The sequence below is a fragment of the Callionymus lyra genome, chromosome 1, assembly GCF_982586985.1.
Source record: "Callionymus lyra chromosome 1, fCalLyr1.hap1.1, whole genome shotgun sequence".
Taxonomy (NCBI): Eukaryota; Metazoa; Chordata; class Actinopteri; order Syngnathiformes; family Callionymidae; genus Callionymus; species Callionymus lyra.
This window is the reverse complement of record NC_141818.1, coordinates 17,138,241-17,162,988: the sequence shown is the minus strand read 5'-3', so window position 1 is coordinate 17,162,988 and position 24,748 is coordinate 17,138,241. Positions and strand designations below refer to the sequence as shown.

Here is a 24,748-nt window from a genome sequence, read left to right as displayed (position 1 = left end):
GTAAGTATATGAATATATTCGATATATATATATGACGTAACTTCCGTTTAAAACGTCATTAAGATGGCGGCCGTTTAGGGTGGTTAGTGTCCATCGTACCATACTCAGTTTTGTGGCCGTTTTAGTACGCCAATTTAGTGTGCATGGCGCACCAAATTTCGCATACTAAGAATTGAGACGCACTAACGCACTAGAAATACTAACTTTGAGTACGCTAGTATGCGATTTGAGACACAGCACAGCACAGCATGCTGGTTGTCTCCACCCAATAGAGTTTGCACACACCAGGAAAAACATCCTTCTGATCGGCTTTAATTAGGTATTACACCTAAAGCAACACATCACACCCACCGTCGCTCTCTGTCACCAACGCTTTTTACGATAACATCCAGATGGGGAACGTCGGCTGGCAGCTTGGGTACCTCCCTGCACTGCGTGGTCACTTAGCTCCCCACCTTCATTATAACACAATTACCGCGGCCACTCGGGAAATCAGGACACCTCGGTCTATCCATCTCCCGGACACACAGCGTCAGCGGGGATACAACCGACGCCCCGGCTTCACGGGGCTAATTTAACGGGTAAATGCCTTCCTCCTCTGCCAGGGACGGACGGGGATGATAGCGGAGGCCTGGGAACTTGTCGGAGCGTGAATGGTAGCGTGGCATCTACCAGTCGGGGCGAGCCGGAGCCAGGAAATAAAACACGTCAGCAGAAGCGCTGACCTTGAGTCGCCACTGCATATACTGCTGCTTAAGGACTCGGCCTGATGGCTAATTCCATTTGCACACACATATACGCACACATCAATGGCTGCTCAGTGAGCCAGCAGCTGTGTCTCTCACGACTTCACTCAGTCATCCACGAAAAAAAAAACCTTCCCTGCGCTACCTGCGGTCTTACCTAAAAGAGTTATAAAAATAAAAAACCAAGATGAAAAACATCAGGACATGAACTCAAGCTTTCCCCCAAAATCATTAGTCACCACATATCTGGGTGTGTACCAGACAAAACCAGCATTTTTGTCTAATTGTCTATGAAAGCGAGTGGACAAAATATGAATTATAGTAATTGATAGTGATTCAATTCTGCACTCCCATGATAGCAGTGGACAGCTCGGTTGGCCCTGAGGGAAGAATTAGCTCAGAGGATGTTTCCGGCAGGATCAATAGTGGCACGGATCCAGTCTTGCTCAGCGGTCGGTTTCCAAACAACCGACAGGAACGGTTATAAATATTTAAAATATTTTGAGGACCAGGTGTCAAAACAGACATCTTTCGCTCAACACTGATGAATGTTGTGACTACAGAAAACACAGAATAAATCGAATTTTACTTAACTACAATATTTGGTATGACATACTAGATTTACAATGTTCTTTCCCTCTTACATTGTGATACATGTCAGCTCAGGAAGGAAAATAAATGTATTCAATTGCATTGATTGCAAGCCATACAACTGAATAAAAATATTCCTTAATCTAGATTAAACGCCACCAAAACAAAAGCAGTTTTGTCCCTTTATCACAATTTCCTGAAGATTTTATAACTATACCTTTATTTTGTTTTTGAGTAATATTGCTTGTTGCAGTTAAAAATGTATAATACATAAAACAAGAGCAAGAGCTTTAGATGTTTTTCTTAGATATTTTAGTTGTTTATGGCACAGGAAATTAGCTAATGGATTTCAAAGTTTTTTGTTTAAACAGCAATTTATTCTTTTTTAGATCCTTTACTGAAATAATAATCATTGTGGGCGGCCTCTGTACCAAGGTGACCAAGTGGAGGGAAAGAGTGCTTTCTAAAACTCAAAAGTCACTTTTCCTTACCTTTTAAACCGCATTGCTATTCAAAATCTGTTGAGAATTATGTTTATAAAAGTACTGAAATAAATACAATTACAGTACAGGCCAAAAGTTTGGACACACCCGACGGACTCTTTCAAAGTTTTTGCAATTTTCCGGTCTGACTGACTTTCGTTTCTTAAAGTAATGATAGTCACTGGTTTCTTATCATTTATCTGATTGGTTCTTGTCATAATTGGAATTCTAACAGTTTTCCAATAAGGTTGACAGCCGTGTTTCGACTTCTGCACAACACAACTGACCACTGGACCAACTCCACTAAAAAGTCAAGACATTTGACAAAGTAACCCAGAAGACACACCTGTGAGGAGAAAATCAAGACAGGGTACCTCTTGATTTCATCAAGAAAAAGATTATTTTAAAAGAGGTGGCTACTTTCAAGAAAACTAGACTATAAGACATGTTTTCAGTTGTTTGCATCTTTCTTTTTGTACCTCATATACTGGAGTCATTTAGAGAAATCTACCTCAGCCAATCTTCAATTCATATTTAGGTTGATATTCATCAAATTATAAATCAAAAACACAAAAGTGTTAATGTCAAATTGTCTATTGTTAACAAAAGCTGACACAGCTAAATCTCTTTCAGAATGCTATATAACTAGTGTTGTGGTTATTAGTAAAAAATGTCATCTTTAAATGACACATCAATCTTTGACCTCCAAATGACCCGATGATGAAGATGTGTTGACATCATCGAGGCTGAAATGACGTCTCTTTTCCTCTGATTATTGCTGCAGACCAACTGTTGACGTTGGCAGCTCCAACCTCACAGGAAAGTGTCCACTTCCCTGCTGACCCTGTGTTCTTTTGGCTCCTCTCGTGTCCTGTGTCGTCCCTCTCTCTCTCTCTCCACGTCCTCCACACTCAGTGTAGCCTTCTCTAATGTTTGGAGGCTCTGCTGTGACGTTGGAGGCCACCGGGTGACGTGCACTCCCCAAGAGGGCAGGTGAGGAGAGAAACACTCCAGTCCAGATCTGTCCTGAAAAGCATTTGTTTTCCTGTGCAAGTGAAGCGAATCACTCGCTCCGATGGAGAGGGTGGCGAAATTAAACCGCGACAACATTGACCTCTCTGTGAGGCGGCAGTGGAGCAGACCGGCGGAATCATCGTCACCGGGCTTGTTGAGAACTGCACTAGAAATAAAAGTTTGCCTTGTTATGCTCAAAACTTTCAAGACTACAATTATCCACAAGGCACTCACGGTTTTATCGATTTTCTTTTTTTTACGGCTTTAAAGTTGTTCAAATATGTGCTGAGATTAATGACATTTTCAATATCTGGCAGTTATTCAACATCACTTTGAGTTTTTAACTGTGTAATAAAGCGGTTTCAATAAAAAATGAAGAAGAAAATTATATTAACTATATTAAATAGAAGTTCCTTTGAAATTAATAGTAATCAAAATTTTTTGACTTCTATTTGAGTATTTTAAGAATTTACAGTGGCATTATTTTGAGCTGGTTTGGTTGGAGTTGATACCCTTCAGCCTCAATTTCAAACTCAGAACTACTACCAACATTTTAGCACAGCTTACTCCATACTGCCATTTTACATGTGTATTTCAATTATCACAGGTTTTCCTGCTTTTTTAAAAATGAGATAATGGTTTCAAACGTGACCCAAAACCAACACGAGAAGGTCTCCTCAAATTTGAAAGTTCATAAACATGGCTTATTCTGATCAGTTTCACCGTGAATAAAACTTTTGATGTGGAAAATGGGAGTAAAATGAGCTATTGTGTGGGAGCGCTGCCCATTTCTTAGAAGTCCTCACTACCAGGCGCCAACCATCCTCCCCTCCATCTCCACCGCTGAAGCTCTCTCCTCCACGTCTCTGATGGCTCCTCTCCAGCTCCCTCTAACCGAAGCAATTCTTCACATTTTCGTCACTTTTCCCCCGAACTCATGTCTCGCTCCTGCATAGCGTGCCCGGAGAGTGGACCTGCCTAAGAGTCCACATCACCTCGCAGTTAATGCTCCTCTGCCGGGGAAGCGGCCGGATCAAGCTTTTACATGATATCCTTGTAATTTATAATCCGTTTCCCTCACGCCTTGATCAGTCTATTTCAATGTGGAGCTGCTTTTTCTCCTTTTAAGCACAAGAAGCGAGGCCAGTAACAGGTCCTGCAACAACACGGCTCAGTTCTGTCCGGGAGGTATTTAAAATGAGCTCACCACCGGGAATACTAAAGAAGACGGGCTAAAATAACAATACAATATAGCTATTTCTGGATGACTTGAGGTGCCATTGGGCTAGGGATGCTTATGCATGGAATATGAGCCATGATTAAAAAATAAATACAGAAATGGAAATTATATATATTAAACTGCTTAAGGTGTTTTATTTTTCCATTTTTATTTTAGAATTCTGAGACTCATGTTCTCTATGGACATATGTAACGATGTCTTTTTCTTTACGGCAGTGGTTGCAGTCATTTCCATAAAGGCTGAGAGGATATTCTTGAAGTGTTTTTTTTGTCTTGTCAACAAATTCGTTGTTGCTGAAGTACAAAAACGTGTTTTTCAATCCTATATTTATGTTTGATATAAATAAGCAATTCTTCTTTTATGCCTTCTTAAGTTCAGTTTCAGGGCAGCCAACAAGAAATTGTACTTAAGGAATAATCCTGAGTTAAACCTCTCATTGAAAACAAAGGTACTGCCTGAGCGAGTTCTCATTTTTGCTTTACTCTGTAATTATATTCCGCCAGAGCGGCACTCTAACGTTCTCCCGGTCAACTGAGGTTTTTCCTCATTTTTCCCTTTGTACATTTCATAACGTTGAGTAGAAACTAACAAAACCTGCTGAGACGAGAGCTCCGCTTATGTCCGACAATATGCTAATAGATTCGACAGTATGCGGGGAAATAAAATAATTGAAGCACGTTTGATGTTTTCCACATAAACCCCAGAGCGCAGAGTGAGAAAAAAAACAAAACACAACTTTCATCTTCTAAAAATAGGACTTCACAAACAATAAACCAACGCCGGCTGTTAGCATGATGAAGAAAACGTTGCCGAGCAGTTAAAAATGCATCGCTCGGAGACCGAGGGGAGAAAAGAAATCAAACATCTGGCTTCAAAAGATCCATACATGAGTCGCTATTGAAACAAGATCAAGTTGACGTCCTCCATTAGGAGGAGATTGTGGTACCTGCGAGATCTGACGGAGCATTATCGTCTCGGTAACGACTCGGGAGAGATCAGAGCGAGCAATAAATGAGGTCGACGTTAAGACGGTTTTACCACAATGTGAGGAGCAAGATCAAAATTAGATAAGCTCATGAGTTTAGTACGAGCCTTTCATTCCACACAACGGAGTCAGAGCCTCGTTAAATGACTGGATATTTAATGTGAAAAACATTAATCACTCTAACCGACGTGCTAGCAAACTTATTGACAAAGTAGAATTAAAAAAAAATACAGCATGTGTAGTTTTGTTATAAATGTAATGTATACTATTATATAAATGTCAATTTATTTGCCTCTGCCAAGGAGTGGTGAGAGTAAATATGATTATATGTATTTAAAGGATGGATTGTCTTATAGATAAACTAAAATACTTTTCTTAGTCTTATCAGGATTTACAACGTTTTTTTCATTCACTTGGATGTGTTATCATGCGTCTAGCTAGCAGCAAAACAGATAACTAGGCACTGACGTGAGGGACATGAAAAAACAAACAAACAGGGAAATGCAGCTAATTCAATATGTTATGATTCTTGGTAAAGCAAACGTCAATAAGTGGTCCAAAATTTGAGTTAAATACCATGTTAAGTTTAAGTGATAGTCAGAACAATTATTTTTTGCAATTTGTCACCAAAATAAATGAGTCATATAAGCCGTTTTATTCATTTGAATGGATGCTTTGCTTTTATAAAGTCATGTAAAAAAGCTCCTTAACAGAGGTATGCATCGCATGAGTGCTTTGCTAGTTTTAATTTATTTAATTGTATAAAATAATACAGTAAGAAGATGAGTTTATATGTAGTGAATATTGGATTTCTAAAGCATAAATCAATATAAAAAAAAGTACATTTTGGTAGTTTTTCTGTATCAGTTTGGTGCCTGTAGGTCAACTATAGCAAGTCAATGGGATTTTCCATTGATATTAGCTTCAAGCTAACAGATCTGAAGTCTTGACCTTTGCTCAGTATGTAAGCTTTGGCATATAGTTTAACATTTGTCTCACTAGTTTTGACTTGAAAAATAACATGTTATATTTCAATTATTTGAATTACAAGCCAATAAATCACACTCACTATGTTCAGTTATTGTCATAGTGGGCACTTTCCACCTCAATGCATTATTATAATCAGCCAGAGTAGGAAACATCCACCAAGTTCTTTTGTCTCCGCTGACGTGATGGATGAAGGTGAGCGCAGGAGGTTGGTGATGGTTGAGAGGTTGGAAGACGGGAGCAGCGACATAAAAAGGACGAGAGAAGAGATGAGTTGTAAAATAGATGAGACAGCAAGAAGAGGGAGGTAAAGATAGTCTAATGGAAGGAGAGGTAGAGGGAAAGTGGGAGGCAGGTACAGAGGAAGACGCCGGATTGGATGGACGAGCGCCAGTGGAGAAAGTGAGAGTAAGGAGGGATGCGGGAGAAGATGTCTCACTTCTGCTTGAGCAAGTGAGAGCTGCAATGAAACAACAAAAGAGAGGCTGATCTCCCACCGCAGCCATCACCCCCCCCTCCCCCCATCCCAGGGCCCGAGTCCTTCCTGTGTTCTTGTGCAGAGTTTGCATTTTGTGAGGTGAAAACGCCAAATCTGGAGGAAATGAAGTCAAAGCGCTGTCCACCTGCCAGCTCCTGCTGCAGTGAAGCAACAGACTGAAACAACATCCTGGTTCCCAAACGTCTCTGCCCCCCCCCCCCCGCCGGCTTCTAACCTTCGCCTGAGTGTTCAGAGGGGTGAACAGTTTGATCGCTCTATGGAGGAACTATGAAGTACTCCCATTTATTTGAGGTTTTTAAAACCTTTTTTAAAAGTGTGAAACTAATAATCTTTTACAATATGTGTTCAAGGTCTTGGCACGTATACTTGACTCTAATTTATCACCCTTTAAAGACGTCTATTTAAAAGTACATCAGATATCTATCAGAATATTGAAAGATAGGTCGGGAAGTAATTTATATTTATAGAACGCTTTTCCAGACCAGGGTCACAAAGCGCATAAACAATCAAAACAATATTCAATAAAATATACACTTAAAAGGTCAAGATAACACAGAGAACAACACAGGAGGTCCAAAAAATTAAGGAAAAGCCTGGAAAAAAAAAATGTCATTTTAAATGATGAACTTTTTTTAAATTTTGTTTTATAAAGCATGGAATTGTTTTCTTTTGAATAATCATATTCTTCTCAAATTATAATTTGAAAGGTTTGCTTTTTATTTATTTATTATAAGTTTAAGATTTCTGAAAAAAATGTAAATTAAATTAAAAATGTTTGAAATTCTAATAATTAAAAAAACAATGTTTTTATTTATATATTATTTTTAAGCTTGAATTTCAAATAAAAATGTTAGTGGCTACGTCATATTGCTACTCAAATTATTTGATTTAGAATGTAATTGTTAACTATTGGAATTATAATATCAAAACCTATGTGTAAATCAATCCATTAACCCCTTGAGGGGTTAATTATTTAAAAAACAAGATTTTTTAATATATATATTTTATCATTAATACAATATAATTCAATGCTTAACAACATTTAATTAAAATGTTTTAAATTTTAAATTCAACCATTCAATACATTTTGACGGCACCGATATCCTTCCAAACGTATTGAACTAAAACTTAATATAATTTCTGGCGTCCGCGGTGATTCCTGCGTTTCTAAGTGGACACCAGAAGTAAGAGGTTGCTTCCATCCCTCCTTCACACACTCCCTCATGACCAGCAGGATCCTCGTTAGCATGTCAGCGCAATGATGCCACAACCTCACAAGGGCAACGCAGCAGCAGGCATCGCTGCAGGCGACACACACACACACACACACACACACACACACACACACACACACACACACACACACACACCGACACACACACACACTCAGTAGCATCAATGACAAGCCGTCTCTGCCAAGGAAAAGTTTCACAGGCTCCTTGTAATCAGATGAGTCTCGTTCACACGTTCGACGCGACATCATTGCTCGACAGCTGAGCCGTATCAGTAGAAACAGATTTCATATCCTTTTGAGTGACTTTTTTTTTTTTCTCCACCCCAATGAGGTTTAATGTTCCATACATCGACACGTTCTTTAGTCTCATGCGTGACAGAAGCCAACTGGAGATGTTCTTTAAATCCTGGTGCGGCTCCAGTTTCAGTACGGAGTGCTGTTGACTGTTCTGCTAGCACGCGTTGTAAAGTCAAGCTACACGTTGTCGTGTCCTAATTTTTATTAGCAATACTTTCAGTTTCTTGAAAACTTATCGCTGTAAATTAACGTCAATAGAACATTACTGCAGGAAGTCAATTAGTTATGGCCTAAAATTAAAAATCACTGCAGCCAAAAGATCCATAATGTACAGCAACTCATTAGTCATTATATTTTAACTTGACACACTTTAGATTCTAGTTTATAGAGTATGAAGAAAAACATTTAGATGTCTTCCTCACATGAGATGATGCACATTCATTAGTGAACATCAACTTGAAGGACTTGAACTGTATTACATTTTTTCCCCACTTAATCTGTTACTCCAAAAACAATTGTTTTGATGTCATATTATTCTTGTTGTATCTGACACTTTCTGGTCTAATATGCTTGAATCTTATGCTTTATTTTGTTAATATAACCACGTTTACAACTTTACTGACACTAAAAAGTCCTGGGTTTGTGAGCTTTTTAATCGAGAAACGAATCACTTTCATAAACTCCGCCCATTCAGTCGAAGCGCTAAAAGATTTAGTTGGATCAGAAAGCTGTCGATTATTGGTGTTCCGAAGATCTCGACACAAATGACCTGGTTCCCCTTTCATTACCTGTCTAGCCATTGTTATTGCCGACTCTTGGCTTCCAAAATGAAGCCGTCTTCATCCATGTTGTCAAGTAGATGAAGCGAGACTTGGTGTTGGTTATGAAGTAATGTTTAGGTTTCAGAGTTTAAAACAATTTAAAGACTGTTTAACAGGGTTTTATTTTGTAAATTGACCTGATGTAGACTACTTCCATCAGTGATCTCCTGCCTAAAACACCCATCGGAACCACAACACGACACGGATAATATATAAACCTTTTTTTTTATAGTTATAAAGCGATAAAGCAAACGCTTTTAGATAATTGCATCAGTGGCAAAAATGTATTTGTGCTGCGATTGTTACAGCATTGTCCATATTACACTGCAACAGTAAAAGCATGACATGCAGAACTACCTTAAGTAAAGCTAGTTTCCACCTTTCTTAACGATTTTTAGAATGCTTCGAATAAGAATCTATTGTTTTCTTTTTAAAGTTGGTTGTCTCCTTTTCACCGCAAGCAATCACCGTTAGCTCAATTTAGCAGGAGTGAAAGTGACAGACGATATTTCACGACCCCACCTCCGACATGCAGCTATCTTTCTTGGTGACAACAACCATACATCACGTCGGTCGGGCCTCACAGCGGGACAACAGGCCGTACATTAGTGGAATCATGGCACGCGCCGCTTGACAGACGGTCTCATGACACAGCAGAGACCGTTCTCCATCAGGGCCGGCCTCGGCCGTACATGGACGGGCTAACAGCTACACCAGCGTCTCCAGCATGAATCACGGGCTGCAAGGACGTCGCTCTTAAAGTCACACGTACCCCGGGAATCTATTACCGAGACGGGGTGTCCTGCGAAACAGAAAGCATCAGGGTGTCCACGGTGATGGGAAATTACCGCTCCGGATATTACACCTGACAAATAAAGTGGCTCTGACTCATTGAGATGAACAGCGTGCAGCTAATAAGTTTGTGAGGAGAAGCTTTTTTCTTTTTTTTCGAAATGACTCCACGGCTGTCGGTCACAGTCTGAGGAACACCGTCAACGACTGCACCGGGTGAGACGAATCTAGTGTGACAGAGGTCAAAGGTCAGCGACAAAAGCGTTAGCTGACCTTTACATGAAGAACTTTATTTCTCTATGAGCATACAGGAAGTTATCAGATACATTATTATATTATATATACTCTATTATAAAAATCTTTTTTTCATCGTTCCTTAAAAACATTTTGAACAAAACATAAATCTGTGAATAAACTGTGTTCACTCCTTCTAATGACCTAATAGCTGCAAGAAAAAATGCATAATTCACTCAGAACCATCCTCGGTTAATAATTCATTATTTCCAGAGAATTCTTAACAGATTCAGTGCAGTTGGGGTTCATCTTTGAAATTCCATAACTTTATGGAAACAGGATGTGCGAACAAGGCCTGGAGCAGGATTTATGTGTTTGACCTTGAACTTCTGACTATCTGTTACTGTTGAGGTCAAAGAGCTCTTTTGAGTCAATAGAACATCATCTACATATCCGAGCAATAGCAGAGAAATTAAAGCAGGAAATGCTAAGTAACAGTTTTTTTTTCTTTTGCCTTGTGCAAATTGAGAACTTAAGCTTCTTTATTTGCACAAAGTAAGAAAAAATATATTGCATTCTAAACGTAAGATGACTATTGTTTACCTAGCTTTTCTTTTACACACATACAATACAATTATGCGCATAATGAAGCCAAACTGCTAATATCTTATTTAAATGTATATGTTTTTATATACAAAATGTTTTCATGTTTTAATGATGATAAAAAATGACTGTAATTTGTTATGTTTTTTTTTTTTTTTTTACTATTGTTGAAGGTTTCCAAAGTTCTATATTAAACTTGTATATTTATTAATTAATTCTAACAAATGTCACTTTTTCCCCACATAAACAAAATAAATTGAAAACAGGAAACAATATATTTTCTTCTTAAATATGATTCATTAAGTGGCAAAACTTATTTCTAGTTAAGAAGCTGAACAAGCAGTTTGCTATGTCAAATTGAAAAAATAAAAAATATATATTTAACTATATTAAAGGGTTATACCTCTTATTTACATCACAAAGTCTTCAGGCTGGAGTCCAGTCCAGCTACTCGTGGTGACCCAGTCCCTCTAAACATGTTTATTTGCACCTTTAACGATTTCTTCATCACTTAAAAAGTGAAAACACTAAAAGATGTTATCTTCTCTGACAACAAACATACTTTCAGGAGCTTCTATTAATGTTAAGTATTCATTTGTCCGGGGTGGGTGGGGTGACCTCGTGCTAGCTCAAAGACTGTGGCGGTGACATCGCTGCCCTTCTCACCACTTAACGTTGCTACTTACTCTCCTCGGCTTTTAAGCTTTCATGAAGGCGTGTCATTGGCTTCCAGCAAGAATCCTACACAGTCCACAGTGTTGGCTTGTGTTCCAATCTCTTAATGGGCTGAGATGCATTCACGGGTTCTTCTATCAACTTTACTTTTAACGAACATCCACAGTTGATTTATTAGTGATGGTATCTTTAAATTACAGCTAAAGCTGTTAACTTAGCTCTGCTTGTAACAAATAATTAGATAATGAATAGCAAGTAATGAATTGGAATTAAAAACAGTTTTAAACCAAATATCTTCAAGCGTTGTACACCTGAATACATGCTTGTGTTTTCTTTCCAACTCATTAAATATGTCCAGTTCACTAGGAACTCTGATTTGTGTGTATGTGTGAGTGTGTTTCTGTCTTTCTGTGCTCTTTTGATAAACTGATAATCTATCCAGGGTGTCCTCAGCTGCTCTGGATTCCCTTCAGCCCCTGTGTTACCCTGGGGAGCTGGGAGTGAAGGAAAATTAACTGGAGCTAGATTCTACTAGAAGATGAACAGAAAGGAATGATGATGGAACATTTTAAAAAATGATCTCTAGGAGTTAAAACTTAATCTAGGACACCCATAACTTGTTCATGTGGGAATGAAAAATACATCAACACTTGAATATTTAGGAAGAACTCTGATGTTCTCAGATGGAAATCTTTAAAATTTGAAAAAAAAAAGCTTTTGCAATTTTAATATGTGGAGCGAAACTGTTGAACCGACTAGCAGAGTTCAGTCATGTCCAACTTCAATTGATCAATTCAAACAGTACTACAAACAGATGGTATTTCCAAGGTACAGAAGAAGTGTATGACAATTACTAAGGTTTTCACACTTTTAGATGAGATTTACTTTTTGCCATACTTTTTATTGTATTTATTTTGACACCAGAACTTATGGTGTTGTTGTTTTTTGGTGATTCTTTGTCTTAGCGTTTAAAAATAAAACAAAACAAAAACAGGATATACAGGAAGTAAGATAACCAATAGTTCTAGGTACTATATGGAAAAGGAGTCGGAATTACTAAGCTAATGCTACTCTTTTTCAAACATAAAAAGGTTTTTAGTCGACAAGTGTTTGAAATGTAACATATTATTCACATTTGAAATTAAGTATTCATTAATTCATTCATATGTGTAAGATGTAAATGATATTAAATATACACACATTAAATGTAAATGTAACAACAAATTAATAATGTAGTAGCTTAATACTGTACCCTGCAGTAAAGTGCATTATATACAAACAGTAAGTAAGGAAACGAGCTGATTTAAAACAACCACAACACTTCTTCGAAAGCATCATTTTGTTTTAAACTGTACTCTTTCTGTTATGTTTAGTAAGAAAAGTTTTGCATTTGAACATGTTTTACACAGTTGAACGCTGGCATAAATTAAAAAAAACAATCGAGTTCACACATTTTCGTATGTCTCTGCTCTGAGTGGTTGGTGTAGAGTTCTGTCTGATTATGAGAGTTTTTAATTTCACTAATTTGACCAGAATAATAAAAAAAGTCTCTGGTGATACGAGGTCACCCGCTGCGTTCAAGGCGGAGTATTTTTTTTAACATTTCAACATCAACAATGACTTGCTCCCAAAAGATCATCCTCCCTTTGAATAAAACTTATTTTCTTTGAAACCACTTGGGATCCAGCGATTTGTCACGCGGTCGCTACACTTCAGCAGAATGAGGGAGCACTTGTGTGATCCGGGGGACCAAAGCGGAGTTGGAATTGGTCGCGCTGCCACTGAGTGCACCACGACTGATCAAGAGGGGAGGAGGTGGCGGAGAGAGGGAGGAAGAGGGGGTTGATCTTGGCTCGCCTCAGTTACGTCACTGTGGCTCTGGTCTCTCTCAAACCCTTTTCTGTAAATGTTACGCGCTGGTGTAAATGAAAGAGCTGTCGTTCCTCAGAACACTGTCGTGGCTCCAGGAACATCTGGGCCGTCGTGCACGCGGTGGTTAATATCTGCCTCCGAACAAACCACCGGATGGAAGCTAAATTTGTCCGAGTAATGAGAAATTTTTGGTTCTGTCGAAAAAAAAAAAAGAATAATTAAAAAAAGCGTCTTTGAACTAGAAACTGCGATTTGACTCAAGGCCACTGCAGGATGGAGACTCGCTCGGGAGGAGCTCTAAGAAGACGTTGCCAATAACCTCAATCCACCCTGAAATTTGCTCCACTCCCGACTTAATCATCCCCCCTTTTTTTATTTTTCGCTTCCGTCCCAGAGAGCACAACCTGCTGATCCTCTCTGTTCATTCGAACACGTTCACGTGTCTCGCTGCTCGTCCACACGCGCCGGCTGTGACCTCGACTGCTTCCTGTGACATTTGTTTATCTTAAATAACAAGAACCGCCTCTGGTCCTGTGGCCGCGGTGTACGTGTCCAAGCTCCCGCTATTTACAAAAGGCCCGATTTGGCCCGTAGTTTTGTGCTGACTCATGCATGTATGTTGGCAGTGGTCTTGTTAGAGATACACAAGCATGTTACGAGGAGGCAGCTCTGGAGAACGGACGCACAGAGACATACAAGGAGAAAAAAAACAAGAGTATTGGAGACGATAAGATCACTTGCCGACTCCCTCGTCAACAACTTCATGTCTTCCTTCATCACATCCATGAAGCTCTTCGACTTCCTCTCTCTTTTTCCTGTCCATCTGATTTAATCTCTCAAACTTTGTTTGCATTTTTCCCAAACACTTGTGCCTCTAATACACACTTAAATGATCTTGTTCATCCTTTAAATCCTAAACATATTCATCCCTGTCACTTCCTGTCTTTGTACCAGAGCTACTGTCTAAAAAACTATGGAAGAAAAACATAAAAAAATCAAAATAAGAGCACAGGGGAGTATGGATGGATACCTGGTTTCTTTCTTCTTTACAATAATGACATAAATAACTGAATCTGTTTTCAATTTCAGTGTCATATTCTATAATGAAAAACCTTTTTTTTTTAAACTGAAGCATCCTCTTAATGTATGATTTGTTTAAATAATAACTGTAAGCCGATTAACAGTTGCCCCTAAAATACCAAATAAATCAGTTACAATAGATTGTAGCCATAATTATACTCTGTCTAAATATGGCTTTTTTTTTTAGCAAAATAAATGCTAAAAAACTAACAAAAACGTTTTTTTTTGACAAACCAAGTTTTATAAAGTATCTAGTTAGTAGCCATTCAATGTGTTTTTAAACATAGTAACATTAATTTCAAATTTAAACCTAAAATAATACTGACAGAACATAACTCGGATAACAAAGTGTCTATGGAAGTATGTTCAAAGTTATTTTATTACAACAAATATCCTTTTTCTGTAAAGTTATTAGAGAAATGTTGCTTTTGTTGTTAAAGTACTGCTTCAATAGTATCAGACTGTGACCAATATGAGATCCTACAACTGAGGAACATCATAATAAACAAGATAACTTTTATTTTTTTTTATTTTTTTTTACCATACTTCAGTGACAGACGTAACTTGAACCTCAAATGGTCCTGGGGGCAGACATGGAACATGCCTAGTCTTTAGATTTACACCCAATTTAATTAAACTTCTTGACCGCATTTTAAACCTAAATCTAAGAATGATATTAAAATGGAATTGTTAGATTAGTACGAATCAGCTTTTAGTATTTGAAGTTACTCTCCTTCAGTTGTCTCATAGGGATTCTACTTTCTTTCTTCACATCCATGTTCATGAGTTGTTCTGACCAACTTAAAAACTCTCTTCTTGCCGCGATGGTAGTTTCTCAAAGGGACTCGTTGATTGTTTTCGTCTGGATCTGCGGGACAGATGATGCCAGCTCACTCCCTCTCACATTTTACTGGGTCACCATCTGCATCAGGACGCATGACTGAGCCGATCACTGCCCCTCAGATCCTCCCGACTTCAGAAAGTATCCCTTTTAAAGTGGCGGCCTTGATAACCGAGATAAGAGATCCTCTTCAGAAGTTCAAAGTGGTGACATCCGCGTTTCGGAGTTAAACGGCCGGGGCCGGGCGAGAGAGAGATGCTACCAGCGCCGGCAGCTCTGCAGCGCCGCTCATCACTGTAACGCGATTAGGATGTGGGCACGGCCGACCCGAGCACTTCATCCCTTGAAAAAACATGACTCACCGAGAGCAGCAGAAGGTCTGACAAACCGCACGGAGGATTTCAACTGATTAAACGTGGTGACAACGTCCCAAAGATTCAATTACAATGAATTGCAAACAAAGATACCGACGACCCGAAAGGTTAAAGAAATGCGCGACTCAAATTGCGACACAACTTGACCCACTTTTTAATCGTGATTATATTCTTAACGACCGCCTCTTATACTCGTCTGAAACAATAACTCTCCGCACATCATAATGTGCTCACAGCAAACTCATCAGTTCTTAATGTATTTCATTAGAAAACAGGCTTCGCGGCCAAGACTCCGGATCAGATAGCATGTGTTGGGGGGAGCCAGCAGGGAAATGTGAGCACTTAGGCGTCCGTCCTTACACTGTCGCTTCACACCCTCCTCCCCGAATGTCACTTGCCATCAGGAAAGCCCTCAACATCTCCTTCCGTCTCTCTCACACTCCTTTTGTTTTTGCCTTCCACAGAACAGGTTGAATCTTTTTCTTTTTTTTCCCTGCTGACATCTACCATTGCAGTAGCTGCTGAGGGTGGTTGATATGAGTGACACCTTCACACTCATTGCATCAGGATTTCATTAAAATTGAAATGTTTCACCTTAGTCATCAATCTGTAGTGAAATTATACTTCATATTTCTACCACCGCGTAACCACTGCAATATCCCCCGTTTCTGACATAATGCATGTTTTTATTTCAAAACAATTGGATTTTTTTTTAAATCTGAAAATCAGAAGAAAATGAAATGTTATTTTGTTGAAGACTCAGAATCTAAATACTTCTCTACAAAATATATAAAGATATAAAGTATTACGGGATGGCAGATTTCACCTAAAAAGTTAGTTAGCAGTTAGGAATGTTAGCCACTGGCTTGGCTAGCAGGTATAGCATTTAGCATTTAGAATTTGTAATCATTATAAAGCTGAAATAAGCTTAATTTTAACAATATTTTCTGCATCAGTAAGCCTACTTTAATCGTTAGATCTTGCAAATGTGTATAAGGTATTTATAACAGATTTTTTTTTGCACTGCAAATAAACCGACCCTCAGCTGGATACTGCAAAAACAACTAGTAGATGGTCCCATATAAAATTAGTTTTATTACACAGTTCTATTAGTTTACAAATAATCTAAATTAAAAAAAACTTTATCTTGCAGCCTGGAAACAGGGTCTTCAGGGACCAGTACTGTACTGGCCATTATATGAATGATTGAAAATATAGAAAAATAATTATAATTATAATTGAATGGGTAAGATACTCGTTACGGCTGTGTTTTGGCAAGAATCTGGCGATAGGAACATATCATAACAATACATTGCGATACTGTAGGAACAACGATTTATTGTTGAAACAACCCTTTTTCAGGCGTTTACAACAAGGGAACGAGCGTAAAATTTCTCTAATCAAATGTCTTAGTTAATATAAAATGTTTTTTTTTTAATATCAATACAGCGTTATTGAATATCGGTATAATATCGGGAACAAAACATCGCAATTTATCGTTATATCTATATTTTCTCACACCACTAGTACTCGATAAAACGATAAAAACTCAATTTTATCTATTTGGTGGAAACTTTATAGACTTTATGGTCAATTTTTCTTTTTTAGAGATCTTCACCTGTTGCCTTTTTATGGACTTTGTTTTAACATGTTGAAGTTGTGACTCTATTTGACATTTCAGTCCCACGTAAGCAGAAACCAGGGGCTGGTGAGTGGATTCAACGATCTAAACCTGCAAATGTTCTATATTTATTCATCGACGTCTAAAAGTAGAATAGTAGGCCTTCAGGCTCAGTTCTTTCTTCTGACGCAGGAGGGATTTCACACAAGTCCGCTCAGATGCGTGCGGCTTCCTGACCTTTAGCATCTTTATAGAATCCCATTTGCAGCTTCCTCCCACAAAGCACCAAAAAAAAAGGTTCCCACACGTATTTTACAACTGATACTTTTTTTTTTCAAAGCTCATTGTTTTTATTCACAGTATTATCGCACTCAGCAGGTCCAACTGTCTGCAAAGTGTCTATTTGGTTAGCTTCACACGACACAGATGTGGGAACAACAGCGACTCTTCTTTGCCCTTGGATTTGGCACTTTCATTAGTCAGGAGGTCGTTTAATGGAGGGAAACAGACGATGAGTTTTTTGGGGGTGATTATGCAACTAAGACAACAGGACAGCAAACAGAGATGATCTCAGCAGTTCCATTTAACCTTTAAATTATTTACCTTCATTTTAAAATCATGGAAAACTCTGTTGACAACAGGGTTAAGTTAAGTTACTGTGTTTTATTCACATATAATTAAAGTACATTTTCAACAACCTTTTTTATTGCCTTTTGTTAAACCTTCATGTTGTTTTGTCCTAATACAAGGAAACATAATCTCTATATTAATGTAGAAATATTTATGAATTAATAACCATTACTACCTCTGAAGCTTTTCTCAAAATTTGTAATTTATATAAATTGAAGTCTGTAAACAATTGATGACAATTGATCTACTCTTTTAGAATTTCCCTCTTACACTATTTTTTCAAATGCATCTTAATAATCTTGCCTGACTTTTAAGATCATGTCTATGATTTTACTGCAAAGAGGTTTTTTTGGGGTTTTTTTTACCCAGTGTTTCAGTCATTAATGTATATTGTATTTGTTTGACACTTAACAACTATAAATCTAATACATCGATTGGCACAGAAGTTCCTGTTACCAGTAAACAAACGAATGCATTTTAAAATGTGTTTTTTAAACATTTTTTAGGAATATTCTCATGTAAGATTTGGTTGATCATTTTTAATACCTTCATATCTGCAACACTGTTGTGCAACAAAAGCCACTAATGGACCAACAGCCAAGTATGGAAGGAATTTGGAACTATTTTTATTCAACAGTTTGCTATTTTAAAATCAATTTATTGTGAACTTCTAGTTTTATAGTGTTTGTGTCTTATTTTAATCATTTAATTTGAATCTATAAAGTAAGATAGCAATTGGAAATCTTAATATTGTCTACACAAATTGCAATTATATGTTCTTCGAATTGAGCAGCTTCACTATCAAGAACTTGTTAAATCCATGTGGCTTATTCATTGATGCAATTTCTCCACTTTTCATCGCTTGTGTTTTTGCGACACTAAGATTTGATAATTTATTTTCTTAGAAATGTTTCTGAAATACATTTAAACATGTTTGCTTTTCTAAATAGTTGAATTCAGACCTTACAGTGTCTATAGAACTATGAAAATGTACTGAATGTTCTGAATGTAAAGTACATTTACTTCCCAGTACAAGACATGGAAATATTAACGCGGAGACCAACACACCTGCTGTCTCTATTTTCAACCCTGGTTTATTACAGATGAGTAAACATGGCTGAGTCAATGCTGCAGCACAGAATCCTTCTGTCGAGCACGGAGATTTGATATATGATGAATATGGCAGATAAGCCCGTATGCTTTGGCTAGTGGAGTGGGTGTAGTGAAAGGGGATCAGTCTGCAGCAGTGTTTAGAGGTTCAAACGCCACTCTGGGGAGAAGAACTAATCGATTCCTACCTGGCTCCTCGCCAGTGGCGGCTCTGGCTACGCTGACATTCTGCACACGTGCTTCCGTGGCGTGCTGGCCTGTACGATCCGTGTTTATGTTCCAAATCATCTTAGTTTGTGTTTCTGTGACAGGTGCGCACGAGGAGGGAGTTGTTAGTGCTTGTTGTAAGAAGGATTTCGGTTCGTTTCCAACTTGAGGCGAATCTGTTTCTCTCCAAAGTTCTCATGACTTTTCAAATATTTTACAAATAATCCTTACAAAAGTTAATGTATGTATTCATATTGGTATGTGCAGTGTATTTAGAACAAAATAATATGAAATACATTGAAATGTTTGGCTCATAAAATAAGAATTAGCTACTTAATTTATTTCTCCAAGGTGAATAGACTTTGAAATGTATTTGCTTGGTGGATAGGTTTTCTAGGAAAATCGATGGATGGATTGATCAATGGTTTGGTGGAAGGATGTACGGGGTAATGGATGGATGAATGAGTTAATGGATGGATGACTGGGTGGATGGATATATAAGTGTATGGAAGGGTTTTTTTTGCGTGGATTAATGGAGTGATTGGTCAATGGTTGACTGGATGGATGAACGGGTTAATGGATGGATGGATGAATGGGTTTATGGACGGATGTTTTGGTGGATGGATGCATAGTAGGTTTTTTTGGATGGATGGATTGATAAATGGTTGACTGGATGGATGAACGGGTTAATGGATGGATGGATGAATGGGTTTATGGATGGATGTTTTGGTGGATGGATGCATAGAAGGTTTTTTGGGTGGATGGATGGATGGATTGATAAATGGCTTGGTGGATGGATGTGTGGGTTGGTGGATGGATGGATGGATGGATGGATGATTGGGTGGATGGATAAATGTGTGGATGGATGGAAGGTTTTTTTTGGGTGGATGGATGGATGGATTGATCAATGGTTGACTGGATGGATGAATGGGTTAATGGATGGATGGATAAATGGGTTTATGGATGGATGTTTTGGTGGATGGATGCATAGAAGGGTTTTTGGGTGGATGGATGGATGGATTGATAAATGGCTTGGTGGATGGATGTGTGGGTTGGTGGATGGATGGATGGATGGATGGATGATTGGGTGGATGGATAAATGTGTGGATGGATGGAAGGTTTTTTTTGGGTTGATGGATGGATGGATTGATCAATGGTTGACTGGATGGATGAACGGGTAATTGGATGGATGGATAAATGGGTTTATGGATGGATGTTTTGGTGGATGGATGCATAGAAGGGTTTTTGGGTGGATGGATGGATGGATTGATAAATGGCTTGGTGGATGGATGTGTGGGTTGGTGGATGATGGATGGATGGATGGAAGATTGGGTGGATGGATAAATGTGTGGATGGATGGAAGGTTTTTTTGGGTGGATGGATGGATTGATCAATGATTGACTGGATGGATGAACGGGTTAATGGATGGATGGATGAATGGGTTTATGGATGGATGGCTGGATGCATACAAGGGTTTTTTGGGTGGAGGGATGGATGGATTAATCAATGTTTGGGTGGATAAATTAAATCTCTAAACGGATGGTTGGATGCACGGATGGATGGTTAATAAATGGATAATAAATGGATAATAAACAATTTCCAAAACGATCAATAAAGTTTTACCTTACCTTATGGTGAGCTGCATGGATAGACGGGTGGATGGATTGTTAAATTAACAAATGGATTGCCAAATTTGTGGATGGATGGAGTTATTTATAGACCGATTCATAGATAGATGCGCTAAAAACTATTCTTTGCGCCAATAATCATAAAGCAACATTTTTAACGTTGATGATTTTCCCAGTAGTAGAATGAACCAGTATTCTGGATGACATTTATAAACGTACTGTTTAAGAAAGGTTTGGTAAAACAAACAAGACAAATTAAGTCATTTCTGACTTTAAAAAAAAATGCTTTGATATCTCTAGTCAAACAACCCTCAAAGCTGTGTGTATTTGTTCAAGCATACGTCTCGGTCGTTCTTCCTAGTGTTTTAACATTAGCCATGTTTGTGATGAGCCAGTTTTCCTGACGCATCTGCGGTGCCTGCGACTGATGTCCCGCTGCGTCCATTAGAAACATCCACGGACATAAACCCACCGTGTCATTAGGCGAGCGTCGGTTCAAACCCGCAGCACCGGCTCCTCCCTGACCACGGACGGCGAGCTGGGCCCCGACACCACAGCTGCTGCTGCTTTAAATTGCACCCCGATACACACACACACACACACACACACACACACACACACACACACACATCGACGCACAACTCGGGGACACCAAGTTCCCACAACTCCCTTTTGCTGCTCTGCCAAAACAACGGCCACAGAGAAGTGGGAGATTACGGGCTCTGCAACTAAATGGGGTTTCCCCACAGGGACACTCTGTGAGCCTCCAGCGGGGTAAGTGGCTGTGGCTGATGCTACGATACAAATATAGCTAACGACCATATCAAACAGATGCGGCACGACGTGAAACCGGTAGCGTAGAGGAAGAGGCGTGCCCGTGTTTTGGAAGCCAGTGTCCGAAGCGAAAGTTGGGAACGCCGTCCACGACGGGTTTATCCCGGCCGCGGGGAGATCGACGTCATCGCCACGGAAATGTCAAACAGCTCAGTGGCTCATCCGAGCTCAGACACGTGTGTCATTGTGATCTGGTTTATCGAGGGAGGCGACTCCACCACCGGGGAGGAATCCAGCGTCAAGATATTTTCTCCAGGAGATAACAATAATGAGCACCAGGTGAACCAGGCCCAAGGTTTTTTAAAGGCTTGTGCTGCCCTGGGAACCGGCTCAAGAAAATTCTTCTTCAAAGGCCTGAAGCAGAACTACTGTATGGCAGGAGAGTTCAGTTCCTGGAGACTCGGTCGTCTACATCAACCTTTTTTGCACCATGGACCGCCATTCTTTTCATGGACCGCCATTCAAATAAAATCAAAAAACAAATGTTAAAAATACAACTGGAACCTCAATAACCTGGTTTTCTTTCTCCACAACAAGATGGTCCTACATTGAGTTTACGTTGTTAGCATTTTTTTAGTACAATGGACAAAAAAATGATCTTGTTGCTAATGTTTTTTTCTGAAAAACTGTGCTGTGTCTCAAATCGCATACTTGCGTACTCAAAGTTAGTATTTTTAGTGCGTAAGTGCGTCTCAATTCTTAGTATGCGAAATTTAGTGCGCCATGCACACTAAATTGGCGTACTAAAACGCCCCCAAAACTGAGTATGGTTCGATGGACACTATCTACCCTAAATGGCTGCCATCTTAGTGACGTTATAAATGGAAGTTACGTCATATATACATATATATATGCATATATATTCATAAACTTACAGGTGTATTTTCAGCCAGCAGAAGAAGGATGACACGTCTTCGCTGCTGATACCAGCTTAAATATCTCGCGAATATTTATATTCTCATATATTTTTTCTTTATTTCTTTTTCCAAACTTGCAAAACGTTCTGCCAGCAGGTGTCGGCGATAGCGTTCAAACAGCTGGTTGAAACATCATTAAATAGAAGTATAAGAAGAAGCTGTCGTTTCATTTCCTGTTAGTGTGTAGCAGCAGAGTTTGATTTGAGACATACTATCTGTGGAGAATTTGCCTACTAGTTAGTATGTACACTATCCTGATGCATACCAACTTCTAGTATACTAAGAGAAGTATGCGATTTGAGACACAGCACAAGTCTTCTATCAAGATAAACTTACATAAAACTTGTGTTCCTAGACCCGTGGTTGGGGTCTACACTGGTCTACACTGAGCATCAGAAAAGGTTCTGGCTCACCTTCGTGACTGCACCAACAATAATAATCAAACCATTTTTTCGTGATGATTAAACCTGAAATTAAGAGAGCAGTCATTGCTGTTCTATTTATACATCTACAGGGAAGGAATCGTGCTGATTGGACATCTTGGGATTTCATTCTGGCCCTCTGTGCTGGCATGAGAAGAAACTGCACTAAATTCCTCAGATGAAGAATATTTAAAGTATTCTCAAAAGGTTTACGATCTTCCAAAGACATTTTTTTCCAGCATTAATTTTGACTGACTTAGTTTATGTTTATCTGCAGAGTTCTAAATGAAGGACTAATCAGAGGCATCTCTGCAGCTTCAAACACTTGAGCAGGAAGAGGTTCAAACACACACAGAGCCAGAGCTGGACTGAAGCAGATGTTAGACTTTGGTCAGTCCACATCTGGAGAAGTGGTTTATCTTTGTGATATCACAATTTGAAACCTTTTTAAAGCACGAGGATGGACACATGACTCCCTAAAGCATCTGTATCTGTAAATGAACATCACTAACTTTGGTAACAACTCGTACAGCTCATGAAAAGATACAAACATATCTTCAGCAAAAGCAGTGGTTCTCTATCAAATATTAAATTATATGGGACGTCTCTGACCTCAGACTTCAGTGTATGATGCTTTTATTAGTTTACAAGACTCCTAATGGTCTCAGTCAGAGTCATTCATCAGATTTGTTTGTATCCTCTGGACCTCAGTGTGGTCTGCAGAGAAGATACAATCTGTTCACATGTTCTTGTTTCCTCTGGTTCTTAACCAAAACAAATCTGAACCAAAGACTCTTTATCTTGTCCAGTCCCATGCTAGCTCATCCTCTCGTCTTTCTACTTGATGCTTTTTAAGCACAAATTTGTTGGATTCTTCCTCCTTTGTTTTTGTTTAGCAATTTGTGTGACATAAATACATTTTTTGTATTTATAAATAAAATGGAGGATATCATAAATAAATGTAATTGTTTCAAGTAAAAATTAATCATAACTACTTATTTGAAGCTCATGAAATAAATATGAAGAAAAAAACAAAGATATAACATGTTTGATGCCAAAGATTTAAAGCAAAGACCAATTGTTGCTTGGTGTCCCCTAAAAAGGAAGGAATGGGGACGACTTTCCTTCCTTTTTTTAACCCTTATCTCTGACTACTATATTGCATTTGACTTTGAAGATGTTGTTTCTGTTTCTTTTGCACTTACAACAGCTGACCAATAGGTGGCAGTGTATGGCATGACTAAGGCAATTTTGGTTCTGAATGTTGAAAAAATGAAGACACAGAAAGCTACATATTCAAATGTGTAGTACAGACAACTCCCCACCTTCCCCTCACTTTTTCCACTTGAGAGGAACAACAGTTCCCGAAAACACTTACTCAACTAACTCCTACTAACTAACTATAATCCTGTAAGATATGACCAACACACACCAACACATTTTAAGATCTACAACATGAGTTTCTATTTTCTATTTCATTAGGGGTGGTTGATGAAATATACTCAGGGGCTACACTACACTCTGAGACTGACAGAAAAGACACAAAGTAAGTAAGTAAGCAAGTAAGTAAGTAAGATTTGTAGACCGCTTTTCCAGACCAGGGTCACAAAGCGCTTAAACAATCAAAACAATACTCAATAAAATATATACTTAAAAGGTCAAGATAACACCGAGAACAACACAGGAGTCTCAGAAAATCAAGGAAAAGTCTGCACGAATAAAAGTGTCTTAAGATGTTTCTTGAAGGAGTCAGTAGATCATCAAACACAGAGGGAGAGGAAGATCAAAGCTTAACCATCAGTAGATTCTGATCCACAGACCTCAGAGCCCGAGCTGGGGTGTAAGGCTGGATCAGATCACTGATGTAAGGAGGAGCCTGACCATGAATAGCTCTGAAAGTAAGAACCAAAATTTTTAAAATTGATCCTGAAAGAAACTGGCAGACAGTGAAGAGTTTTAAGGATCGGAGAAATGTGAGTTCTTCTACTAGAGCGGGTCAGAATTCTCACTGC

General features: G+C 38.7%; 1 protein-coding gene across 3 annotated transcripts in view; it reads right to left on the bottom strand.

Moving 5' to 3' along the window:
• dtx1 (deltex 1, E3 ubiquitin ligase) overlaps positions 1-24,748 on the bottom strand; it is a 49,058-nt gene that overhangs the window by 22,387 nt on the left and 1,923 nt on the right. The window lies entirely within an intron of this gene.